Genomic DNA, 13,706 nt, shown 5'->3' with positions numbered 1-13,706 from the left:
TACAAAGTAATAACAATACAAAAAAAGAAAAACCTGCGGAGAGAAAAAAGGGATATGACTTCCCCCTTCAGCAAACAAAGTACAATTTTGATATGCTTCTTATGGGCTTGATGTGCCTCATTCAGTGTTTTATGTGTGACTGGCCAAGCACATTGCAATTGTTCAATCCATTCCACTAAGGAGGGGATCAGAGGCTCCTTATGAGGCAGTTCTGGTATGCAGGCAAAATCCTGACCAGAAGCAACTTTGGATGGGGTGAAACCAGTACTACTATGTTCTAAGTTATCATTAGTGACCTCTGCAAAGGGTAGCAGATCGGCCCAATTGTCCTGCTGGTAATTCATGTAGCATCTAAGGTACTGTTCCAGAATAAGTTGGCCCATTCACAAGCCCCATATGAGTGTCAGGCACAAAGGATCAGGACCATATATTAAGTTGCAGTTCAAGAATGATTTATTGTTCAAGTCTAAACTCAAGATTCTAGTCAACTAAAGTTCAATACCAAATTGGCATGAGATAAGGGTCAACAGAAACCAAGAGTCGTTGGATTTAGATATTTGTGGCAACATGATGACTCTAAGTTGATGATGTGCTTAACTCCATCCCCCAGCTCTGTCTGCTATTCTCCTACATCAAACTATTGAAAAATAACAACATATACAGTATATATACTTATATTAACCTTAAAGAAGTAAATCAAGTTTATGTTCTTTTCATTTATTTTAAACAGTAACTTATTTTCTCTAAATATACAAAATATCCTCTTCCCATATCTTAGATAGATAAATTTGTAATTTCATCATTCAGAGTTAATCAGAAAAGATTCCATTCAGAGCATCCAAAACAATATGAAATGTAATTCCATCAAATAATAATTAATTTCTTATCTTCTTCTCTTCTCTTCATCTACTCCCAAGTCTAACACTTTGCTTCATTTTAATACTATAGCTTACCGATTTCTCTAAAATATAGAAATAAACTTATTATAAACTTATTATTACCATACCATATGTTATGTACAAAGCCTCATACTTAACTATGAACAAGAAAAACCCATCAAAAGCTGCTAGAGAAAACAAATCATATACATGTTAACCTTGGTCAAAGGAACCAACTTTATAAATCTTCTTTTTTACTTTTAGAAGTCATGATGTGTATTCCTTTTAAATAGTGTCCCAGAACCTGATAACTTTTCATTCTCTCTTTATCTTTTCACAGGAAAGTTGACTAGAATCTTTTGTTGACTAGAATCTTTTGTTGACTAGAATCTTTTGTAAGTCCAAAATAGAAAATGGTGCTCTTCTGAGATGAGATGTTTGAGATGTTTATTAACATTTGTAGGCCGCCCTTTTCCCTGAGGGGACTCAGGGCGGCTCACATAAAATCAGGGAGGGGGAATACAAACAATGACGTAGACTAAGGTGACCAGACGTCCCGCTTTTGGCGGGACACCCCCGCCTTTTGATGCATATTCCCGCGTCCCGCCCGCTTTTTAAAAAGGCACGCTTTTTTTGGCGCGCGCAGCTCCCGCCCATCAGCTGCTGGGCTGGCTCATCGTTTCGTTCTATGCTACCTACAAATTTAAGCCAGCCCAGCCTGCCGCTCATTGATTTGATTGGCTGGACTCCTTAGCTGAGGGCGCATGCGCGAGTTTCCATTTTTATTTCGTCTTTCTTTCTTGTTGGGGTTGCAGCTGCTGCGCTTACTCACTGGTGGTGAGTAAATAAATAAATAATGTATTATTTTATTCTGATAATTTTATTGTCTTATTGTCTCGGTCACGGACGGAGCTTTGTGGCGGCGCCTGTGCTGTGCGCTTGCCTTCCTGGCTTCCCAGCGACCACGCCGCAAGTCTGCGAGGCGTGGTCGCGTCCCGCCGCCCTCCCCTGCGGCTCTCCTGCCGCAGAGTCCGTTTTTCAGCCTTGCTGCCCTTGCAGACAACTTTCACTCGCTTCCACGGCTCTCTCGCCGCCCGGCAGAAGCCACGTGGAAGTTCTCTGGGCGAGGTGAAAAACAGCCGCCGCCCCGCCCGTCCTCCCCGGCTGGGCTGGCTTAAATTTGTAGGTAGCCTGGTAGCATAACGAAACGATAAGCCAGTCTGGGCGGGGGAGCCTCCCCCGCCCATCAGCTGCTAGCTAGCTCGCTGGGCTGGCTCATCGTTTCGTTCTATGCTACCTACAAATTTAAGCCAGCCCAGCCTCCCTCTCACTAATTTGATTGGCCTGGACTCCAGCCAATCAGTGAGCTGGCTGGGATGGAAAATTTTCAGCACGCCACGTGCTGAAAATTTTCCATCCCAACCAGCTCACTGATTGGCTGGACTCCTTAGCTGAGGGCGCATGCGCGAGTTTCCATTTTATTTCGTCTTTCTTTCTTGTTGGGGTTGCAGCTGCTGCGCTTACTCACTGGTGGTGAGTAAATAAATAAATAATGTATTATTTTATTCTGATAATTTATTGTAATTTTATTATAATTTAATTTTATTTAAGGAGAGGGGGGGGGGAAAGCACCGGCGTTGCTGGTCGCCACGTGCTCCCTCGCTCGGGGCGGAGAGAGGAGATGGGGGGGGGAAAACACCGGCGTTGCTGGTCGCCGCGTGCTCCCTCGCTCGGGGCGGAGAGAGGAGATGGGGGGGGAAAACACCGGCGTTGCTGGTCGCCGCGTGCTCCCTCGCTGGGGGCGGAGAGAGGAGGAGGGGGGGGGAAAACACCGGCGTTGCTGGTCGCCGCGTGCTCCCTCGCTCGGGGCGGAGAGAGGAGGAGGGGGGGGAAAACACCGGCGTTGCTGGTCGCCGCGTGCTCCCTCGCTCGGGGCGGAGAGAGGAGGAGGGGGGGGAAAGCACCGGCGTTGCTGGTCGCCGCGTGCTCCCTCGCTCGGGGCGGAGAGAGGAGGAGGGGGGGGAAAGCACCGGCGTTGCTGGTCGCCGCGTGCTCCCTCGCTCGGGGCGGCCTCGCTCGGGGCGGAGAGAGGAGGAGGGGGGGAAAAAACACCGGCGTTGCTGGTCGCCGCGTGCTCCCTCGCTCGGGGCGGAGAGAGGAGGAGGGGGGGGAAAGCACCGGCATTGCTGGTCGCCGCGTGCTCCCTCGCTCGGGGCGGAGAGAGGAGGAGGGGGGGGAAAGCACCGGCGTTGCTGGTCGCCGCGCGCTCCCTCGCTCGCGGCCAGGCTTTGGTCCCGCCTTTCCCGCTCTGCGTGGGAGAATGTGTGTGTGTGTGAGAGAGAGAGAGAGATTGTGTGTGTGTGTGTGTGTGTGTGAGAGAGAGAGATTGTGTGGGAAAGCAAACGTGGGAAAGTCCTTTGCAGGCGGCTAGAACTGGCCGCCCGCAAAGGACTTCCCCAGACTGGGAGAGATATTTTTAAAAAACGGCGGTCCTTCTAGCTCGCTTTGTTGCTTGGTTTGCTGCAGCCCTGGGGAGCCATGGAGAGGGCGAGTCAGAGGCAGCCCAGCACCTGGCGTCCCCCCCCTCGGCGGCACCGAGATGGCTCTCCTGGACGCCTGACCTGCCGGTATCTCCCCCCTCCCGTTTTCCGCCTTCCGGAAGCCCATCGCTTCGGGCGCTTCAGGCTCTTTCCTTTCCTCCCATCCCTTGCCCTGCTTTCTGCTCGAACGGAATATCTTCTGCTGCCTCCTCCTCCCCCAACAGCACTGCCGGATTTGCCGCCCAACGCTGCGGCTGAGGTGAAGCCGCCAAAGCTCCCGCCAGCATCCCTGCTTAGGTGAGGTGTTCCGAGAGGAGCGGGAGGCAGGCACCGCCGCCGCTGCCATGGGCGGGGGCGCCTGCGGGAGCTTTGGCGGCTTCACCTCGGCTGCAGCGCTGGGCAGCAAATGTGGTGGTCCTCTTGGAGGAGGAGGGGGAGGCGGCAGGAGTTATTCTGGTGGGGGGGAGGCTCGTCGGCATCTTCAGCGGCAGCCCTGCCCCTGTGAAAAAACCCGAAGATGGAGCAGATGATGTCGCCGCCACATGACTGGAGGAGGAATTCTGGGAGTTGAAGTCCACAGTCTTAAGCTGTCAGGTTTGAAGATCCCTGTGTTTTTTTTCCCTAAAGGGTTAGGGGTGCAAGGATCTTGTAACTTGACAGCTTTAAGACTTGCATGCTTCACTGCCAGAGTTTCTGAGCCAATATGACTGGAGGAAGAATTCTGGGAATTGAAATCCACAAGTCTTAAAGCTGTCAGGTTTGAAGACCCCTGAGGTTTTTTTTCTAAAGGGTTAGGGGTGCAAGGGTCTTGTAACTTGACAGCTTTAAGACTTGCATGCTTCACAGCCAGAGTTTCTGAGCCAATATGACTGGAGGAAGAATTCTGGGAGTTGAAGTCCATAAGTCTTAAAGCTGTCAGGTTTGAAGACCCCTGAGGTTTTTTTTCTAAAGGGTTAGGGGTGCGAGGGTCTTGTAACTTGACAGCTTTAAGACTTGCATGCTTCACGGCCAGAGTTTCTGAGCCAACATGACTGGAGGAAGAATTCTGGGAGTTGAAATCCACAAGTCTTAAAGCTGTCAGGTTTGAAGACCCCAGAGGTTTTTTTTCTAAAGGGTTAGGGGTGCGAGGGTGTTGTAACAATAGCTTTAAGATTTGCGTGCTTCAAAAGCTAGACTTTCTGAGCCAACATTTTGGTTGCTAAGCAGGACCGTTGTTAAGTGATACTGATATTATATAACACTTTTAATTAAGCGGGTACCTTGAATAAACATAACTTTGAGTTTCAAATAATACTGATTTTGTTGTTGTCTTAGGTGACATCTGTTAAAAAAATTCAGGTGCTCAGGCATGAAAATGTACCGCTCAAACACTATACTTTTCCGCTCACACTGAAAAAAAATTAGAGGGAACATTGGAGAGAGAGTGTGGGTGTGTGTGTGAGAGAGAGTGTGGGTGTGTGAGAGTGTGAGAGGTCATAAAATGGGGCAAAACCAATGTGACCACTGTCTGTGATTCCTTTGTTCCATCCAACTATATACCAATTATCCCATATCCAATAAAATTCTGATTCTTCTTTTCCCTGTATTTCTTTTGTTAATATATCCATTTCGGCACAGTCCATAATTTTTCTTATTATTTCTTCTTCATTTAGGTTTAGTTTATTTTTCCACTTCTGGGCGAAAGCGATCCTTGCTGCTGTAAGTATGCGTAATATTAGATATTGTATTTCTTTTTTGTATTTCATTGGTATAATTCCTAATAGAAAGAGTTCAGGTTTCCAATCTAACTTAACCTTTGTTATTTCTTCCAACCAATTTTTGATCCTTTTCCAGAATTTTTTTGCCTCTTCACAAGTCCACCATAAATGATAATATGTGCCATGATGTATTGAATCACATTTCCAGAAATTTAGCGAGGTATTTGTTGAAATTTTGGCCAACCTTGACGGTGCCAGATGCCATCTATAATAAAGCATTTTGTACTGGTTTTCCTTGTATGGGATTGATAGTGTCATTCTTAAATTTATTCCCCAAAATTTTTCCCATTTGTCTAGTTCAATGTTATAGCCAAAGTTCTGTGCCCATTTTATCATTGGTTCTTTTACAATTTCCTCTTCCATTTGATACTTCAAGAGGAATTTGTATATTTCCCTATCATCTTTCTGTCCAGACTTTGAATAATTTTATCCAATTCGTGTGGTTCTGTTTCAATACCATATATTTTAGTGTCTTTATTGTATTTAGTTTTAATTTGGAGGTAGGTTAGCCAATCACCTTTCATATTCTGATCTGCCAATTCTTCAATTGTTTTTAAATTTCCCTGTCTATCAATTAGATCTCTGTATCTTAGAATTTTGTTCCAATCTGTAAAATTTGGGTGTGTCGTTCTTTCTGTTGGTGATAGCCAATTTGGGGTTTTCACATAGTGTTTTTTTTTTTATTTTGAGCCATTGTTGCACTAAAGTTCCAATTAAATGATTTTGAAAGTATTTGTGTGTTTTATGTTTGTCATTCCATAAGAAATTATGCCAGCCTGCCTGCAGGTCATGGCCTTCTAAGATCAGAATTCTTTTATTCTTTAACTCAATCCAATCCTTCATCATTGTCATTGTTATTGCAGTTGCGTATATACTAGGCTCCCTGTGTGCTTCTATCCATCGCTACGAAGATCTGCTGACTCTGCCTGCCTGCTGGTAAGTGAGCCGGGTTTTTTCTTTTGTTTTTTTAATGTATTTTAAAATAATATTTTATTTATTGTGCATATGATTTTTTAAAATAGTGGTATTCTGTGTTGATTCTTTTTTAAAATTGTCTTAGACTATTTAAAAAAAGATTCTATCCAAAATAAATTGAAACAAGCCATTTTTAAAATTTCTATGCACAATACTTTGAAATGGACTCAGGAGTCATGATTGACACTGAGTGAATTTGCACTTTAATAATCAGGAAGATACAATGGCATTGAAAAAAGTGACTGATGACCATTTTTCACACTTAGCGACCATTTTCACACTTAGCGACCGTTGTGGAACCTCATGGTTTAAAATGATTTTACTTCAATTTATTCTGTGTGGAATAGTTTGAAATGGTGACAGTATAAATTATTGCTGGTGTAATACTTAACAATGGTTTTTAAGGATTTCTTTTATTTATAGAATACCTTTTTATTATTTTGGGGGGATTTTTATTTTTAAATTGTTTATAAAATGTATTTACTACAAGAAATGTTCCTTTTTGCAAATGTGATCTTTGCAAATCTTTGTGATGCAATATGTTCAGACCAGGTTTATGTGTCTCAAAGTGGCTGCTATTCTATGGGCAGGGCAGGTTGGTGCAAGGCAGCTTTGCCAGATTTGGTGTGTTTCACCCTCATTGAATTTTATATAGTATAAAATCATATAATTTTAATTTTTTTTAGATTATTAACATGAGTAAGAAAAGAGGATGCAAATTCAACGATGATCTAAGAAATGAATTTCCTTTTCTTAAAAAAACAAAAAGCGACCACATAGTAAGATGTGAGAAATGCAATGGCGAATTTTCTATTGCGCACGGTGGGAGGCATGATATTACAAAGCATTTGGAGACGCAGAAACATAAGAGATATGTAGATGCTGTTGCATCTTCCTCCAGAATGCAAGACTATTTTCATAAACCAACATATGCAGACGAAGACAAGAAATTAGCATTGGCAGAAGGACTTATGTCTTTTCATACTATTAATCACAATCATTCCTTCCGATCTATGGACTGTACATCACAAGTGGTCAAAAAGTTATTCAACAAAAAATTTACCTGTGCTAGAACTAAATCCGAGGCAATTGTGCGTAATGTGCTTTCCCCATATGCATTTACAGAATTAAGCAAAAATCTAGAGAAAATTAATTTTGTATCCATATACTCTGATGCATCAAATCATAAGGATATCAAATTATTTCCAACCCTTATTCGATTTTTTGATTCGGAAACTGGAATAAAAATTAGAATGTTAGATTTTGTTTCTTTGCCTGGCGAAACTTCGGAAATAATTTTCAGTTCCATTATTAATATTTTGGAACAAAACAATTTAAAACACAAAATAATCGCATATTGTGGAGACAATACAAATGCAAATTTTGGAGGAAAAGTGAGAAGGGGTACCAATAATATTTTTTATAAATTAAACCAAAACCTTAATCAAAATATTATTGGTGTTGGTTGTGCAGCGCACATAATACATAATGCTATTCAAACAGCTGCTGACTTGTTGCCCATAGATGTGGAAAATATTATTGTTAAAATATATTGTTATTTTCATATATACACTGTGCGCGTTGAAAGTCTTAAAGAATTTTGTCAAGATGCGGAAGTCGAATATCACAAAATGCTTGGATATAGTAAAACACGCTGGTTAGCTCTTTTGCCAGCTGTCGAAAGAATTTTGAAACTATACGATCCTTTGAAGTCCTACTTTCTATCACAGGATAGATGTCCTAGAATTTTAAAAGAGCTTTTTGAAAAAGAATATTCAAAAATTTGGCTAGAGTTTGTACACAATCAAGCAGCTCTTTTTCAAAATAGTATAAAAATTATTGAAGGTGACAAAATTTCGGCAATTGAAGTAGCAAATGAACTTAATAATTTAAAATTTCAGTGTCAACAGCGGTTAGATGCAATTTTTATTCCCATTACTATCCGTAATACTATAAGGCAGCTAGAAGAAGAAGGTGCAATAAATCGTGCAGATACCATGAATCATTTTAAAAACTTCTATAAAAACTGCGTAGATTATTTAGAAGAGTGGACGGTACATTTTAACAATATCGAACATTTTAATTGGGTTGAATTAAAAAAAGAACTTGATTGGCATGATGTGCAAAAATCATTCGAGCATATTCATCAAAATTTCCCAAATAGTGATATTTCCGAAACTAATCTTTTTACTGAGGTATCACATTTAAAACTATATATGAATAAGGAAAAAGTTGAATCTTGGGCATCAGCAAAAATGACAATAGAGAATAAATGGATAGAAATGTTTAATCATTTTCAAAGAAACCATATTTCATATAATAATGTATTAAAAATTGTGGAATACGCGCTGTCCTTACCAGGAACTAATGCTGCGATTGAACGTGTTTTTTCTACGGTAAATCAAGTGTGGACATCAGAAAAATCACAATTAAGTGTTGAGACTTTGAAAGCCATTTTATGTGTAAAATATAATTTAACGAATTCGTGTGAAAAATTTCATGACCTTTTAAACAATGACAGCAATCTACGAAAAAAAAATTCACTCAAATGAGAAATATGCCAAAGAGTAAAATTATTCTGTACATAATTTTTGTCAATATATTTAATAAATATAAATGTAAATAAATGTATTATATTTGTACTGTACATAATTTTTGTCAATATATTTAATAAATATAAATGTAAATAAATGTATTATATTGTAGTTATGTTGAAATAAAAAAATATTACAATACTATTTTTGTGATGTATGAAAATTTTTGTTGCTCCGTATAAAATTTTTAATCAAGCCCCCCCCCCCCCCACCCGGCAGAAGCCCCGGGACCGAGTGGAAGTTCTCTGCGCGAGGTGAAACGGCCGGCAGCTGCCTCTCCCATGAAGCTGAAAGAATGGAAGGAGGAAGGAAGAGAAAAAAGGAGGAAGGGAGTGAGTGAGGAAAGAAAAGGATGGAAGGAGGGAAGAAGGAAGGAAGAGAGGGAAAGAACAGAAGACAGATAAGGTGAAGGTAGATAAGCAAGAGGAATGAAGGAAGAAGTGAGGAGTCTCGAGGAGGGGGAAAACATTTAGTGACCAAAGTTACAATGGCATTGAAAAAAGTGACTGATGACTATTTTTCACACTTAGCGACCGTTGCGACCATTTTTCACACTTAGCGACCGTTGCGACCATTTTTCACACTTAGCGACCGTTGCGACCATTTTTCACACTTAGCGACCGTTGCGACCATTTTTCACACTTAGCGACCGTTGCAGCATCCTCATGGTCACGTGATCAAAATTTTGTTTGGCAACAGATTCGTATTTATGCTGGTTTCAGTGTCCTGGGGTGACCTTTTGGCAAAAAAAAATTTTTTAACCCCCCCCGGTGAAGGGCGTCCCTCTTTTCCAATCTGAAAATCTGGTCACCTTAACGTAGACACATATAATAAAAGTAATAAGCAACATACATTCATCATTCGGGAGGGGCGGCTATCCTTGTCCCCAGGCCTGACGGGCTAGCCAGTTCTTAAGGGCTGTGCAGAAGGCCTGGACGGTGGTGAGGGTACGAATCTCCACGGGGAGTTCGTTCCAAAGGGTCGGGGCTACTACTGAGAAGGCCCTCCTCCTTGTGGTTGCCAGCCGGCACTGGCTGGCCGATGGAATACGGAGGAGGCCCAATCTGTGAGATCTAATTGGTCGCAGGGAGGTAATTGGCAGAAGGCGGTCTCTCAAGATGAAATGCAACATGCAAGTTATTCTTCTAATGCATTATTTGTGTGACCTTTTTAGTTATTAAAACATCCACCAGTTTCATTTGTAAACATGTGTAATACCTTTGATTATATTATTCTTGTATACTGTCAATTTTAAATCTACATCCAAAACAGTCAGATTTTAGTTAAACCATTTTTATAGTAATGGATAATTTGAAAAGAAAGTTTTGGGTACATTGTTGCCAGATAGCCTGATATACTCCCCCCACCACCATCCTGTACTTGTGGGTCTTCTGATTTAATTAGATTTCTTTGCTTCTTTCTGGTTGCCTTTAGTAACCAAGTTTCAAAGTCTCCTCTTCTCATGTTTTTCTCTAGTTCCCAGGGAACATTTCAACATTCAACATTTTCCCAGGGAAGGATTTCTTACGTTTATGTTCAAAATCCTCATATATTTTAATAGAATTTAAAATAAACCAGATGAAATATTACTAAACGGATTTCATATTCTTATTTTTGGTCAATCTGCTTCTTAGTCTGTTTAAAAACTTTCCAAAATCACTATTTTTATCACCCTTTTGCTGTTTATTTCCACATAACAAAATTTTCTTTGAGTTTTTAAACATACATGAAATTTCTTTCACTGAAGATTGAAGGACAATCACCCAGTGCAATTAAACTTGTCATTTCAAATATTCTTAATATTCAAAAAGCAATTTACAAGCTTTTTCCAGGGAAAGTGATTAAGGAAGAAAGTAGGCAAACCCAGGTCTCTTTGAAGGCTCCAAACTATGGCTTGAAGCAAAATTGATTCTACCTGTCTCTCAGAGATCTAAAACCCACCAGAGACCAATGGCTCTTGATAAGTAATGTTATGAGTACCCTATATGTTTCCATGTTTAGACAAGAGCTTCACTATTTTCTTGATTTGTGAGAGCACTGGTAATTTTGTGAACATGTTTTTGGCAACTATGACTACAACAGAAGGTGTGAAGTTCCCAGAAGATGACCTAATTAATTTACGAGCCTTGAGACAAAGTTCAAAAGAAATCCATTCATTTATTAGGATCAACATTCTGGCGTGTACTCCTGCAGAGCCAAAACTTATTTACACTGGCGTCTGAACTTTACCCCTGTGTCCCCACCCGTCTGCCTTGCTCATAACTCACATTCACCAACAAAATGCTACGTTAGGTTATGGACATGTGCATTCACATGCCAATTACAATATGAGACTTGACTCTAGCTAAAGGTATGCATGGAATTCTCCTCCCTTCTCTATGCCACTTGATAGTAGTCATGGCAACACTTTACAAGTTGACAGAAGGTTTTGTCAACCCTAAAGCTCCAATAAATGCTTAGCCATGTGCATGACTAATTGCAAAACAGTTAATGACTAAAAGACTAATAGCTCCCTGCAACCCATTAGGACAGTGTTTCCCAACCTTGGCAACTTGAAGATGTCCGGACTTCAACTCCCAGAATTCCCCAGCCAGCGAATGCTGGCTGGGGAATTCTGGGAGTTGAAGTCCGGACATCTTCAAGTTGCCAAGGTTGGGAAACACTGCATTAGGGGCTTCCTCCTACTTCTAGCTTACCTGATTTTTTTTCTAGACAAATGATATAATCATCCTTTCATTGTGACAGAACTCTATGAAGATTTAATATTTTAAATTTTATCCCAACAATAAGTTATTCCTTCCTAATGAGGCCACTTCTAAATAAATCATATGCCAACACACACAAACACATGCAATAAGTGGAACAAAAAAGATAATTGTAACTGTATATGGGTATTGTTTACTTCTGATTCAAGGAAGCATAGCACTTTAAGTGCAGAGTCAGAAAATCTCCCAGTGTTTATAGAGATTGTCATATATCCAGTCACAACTGGACTTTCTTGTTTTTCTTTGAAGACGTTTTGCTTCTCATCCAAGGAACTTCTTCAACTCTGAGTGAATGGTGGGAAATAGAAGGGTTTATATTCCTGGCAGAGAGCTGCTCATTTGCATTCTTTTAGAGAGTCATTGAGTCCACTTGGAGGTCTGTCTGTGTCCTCAGAGTCACCTTAGTAGTGCAAAAGGGTATGGAGCCTTCTTGGAACTGCTGAAAGTATTGTGTTGTGGAACTATGCTTTTTACAGGATGTTTTCTGCCCTTCATTGTTAAACACAGGCACAGGCTGTTGGAGATGAGTTTGTGTTGTCTGCATCCCAAATCAAAGCGCAAATAATTCCTGTTGTCTGCAATGTTTTCTGTAAATCTGTTCATACTCCCGCACCATTCAAAGTGCATAGCTAAATGTCTATGGAGATTCTCATCCATGACCTGGATGACTGAGAATCTCCATAGGCACTTAGCTATGCATTTTGGGATGAATACCCTTCGAATGGTGCAAGAGCATGAATGGATATCCAGAAAATCCCCAATTTAAACCTGTTACTTTTAGTTTTTAAAAAAAGAAATGGTGACAAAGCTGGACTGATGGTAAAATAGTATCTTTTAATTTTGCTGATCCTATTCTCAAGCCTAAGGAAGACCTAGAATCAAAAGGACATGTCTGCCACTGGTTTACATATTTACAACTGAAAGAAAGATTTAAATTTCACAAAAAGAGCCTGTGCCTGTGTTTAACAATGAAGGGCAGACTCTGTTAAAATGAATTTGATATCCTATTGTGTGGTAGTGATGAACATATTATTGCAAAGGTCTACAAAATGTTATTGAATTTGAATTTGGAATACCTAAAGCATTGTATGATTCAGTGGGCAAAGAACTCTGAATACAGTGTAAAGCTTGAACAATGGGAGAAGATGTGGGTGAAAGGTTTAAAATTTACATTAAATTACAATCTAAAATAAAATTTTATAAGTTGATGTATGGTTGGTATTTAACACCAGATAAGTTATCAAGAATGTATAAAGGTACAATCTTATACAATAGCAGAGTTGGAAGGGACCTTGGAGGTCTTCTAGTCCAACCCCGCCTAGGCAGAAAACCCTATACCGTTTCAGACAAATGGCTATCCAACATCTTCTTAAAGGCTTCCAGTGTTGGGGCATTCACAACTTCTGGAGGCAAGTTGTTCCACTGATTAATTGTTCTAACTGTCAGGAAATTTCTCCTCAGTTCTATGTTGCTTCTCTCCTTGATTAGTTTCCACCCATTGCTTCTTGTTCTACCCTCAGGTGCCTTGGAAAATAGTTTGACTCCCTCTTCTTTGTGGCAATCCCTGAGATATTGGAACACTGCTATCATGTCTCCCCTAGTCCTTCTTTCTATTAAACTAGACATACCCAGTTCCTGCAACCGTTCTTCATATGTTTTAGTCTCCAGTCCCCTAATCATCTTTGTTGCTCTGCTCTGCACTCTTTCTAGAGTCTTCACATCTTTTCTATATCATGGTGACCAAAACTGAATGCAGTATTCCAAGTGTGGCCTTACCAAGGCATTATAAAGTGGTATTAACACTGATCTTGATTCTATCCCTCTGTTTATGCAGTCTAGAACTGTGTTGGCTTTTTTGGCAGCTGCTGCACACTGCTGGCTCATATTTAAATGGTTGTCCACAGGACTCCAAGATCCCTTTCACAGTTACTACTGTTGAGCAAGGTACCACCTATACTGTACCTGTGCATTTCATTTTTGTTGCCTAAATGTAGAACCTTACCCTTTTCACCATTGAATTTCATTTTATTAGATACTGCCCAATGTTCAAGTTTGTCAAGATCCTTTTGTATCTTTAGCCTATCTTCTGGAGTGTTGGCTATTCCTGCCAGCTTGGTGTCAGGATGCTGTCTAACCCACATTCTTCTATTTTATCTAGTAGTAGATTATGGTCTACCTTATCAAATGCCTTACTGAA

This window comes from Thamnophis elegans, chromosome 3 (genome assembly GCF_009769535.1).
Source record: "Thamnophis elegans isolate rThaEle1 chromosome 3, rThaEle1.pri, whole genome shotgun sequence".
NCBI lineage: Eukaryota > Metazoa > Chordata > Lepidosauria > Squamata > Colubridae > Thamnophis > Thamnophis elegans.
Note: the sequence above shows the minus strand (reverse complement) of the source record.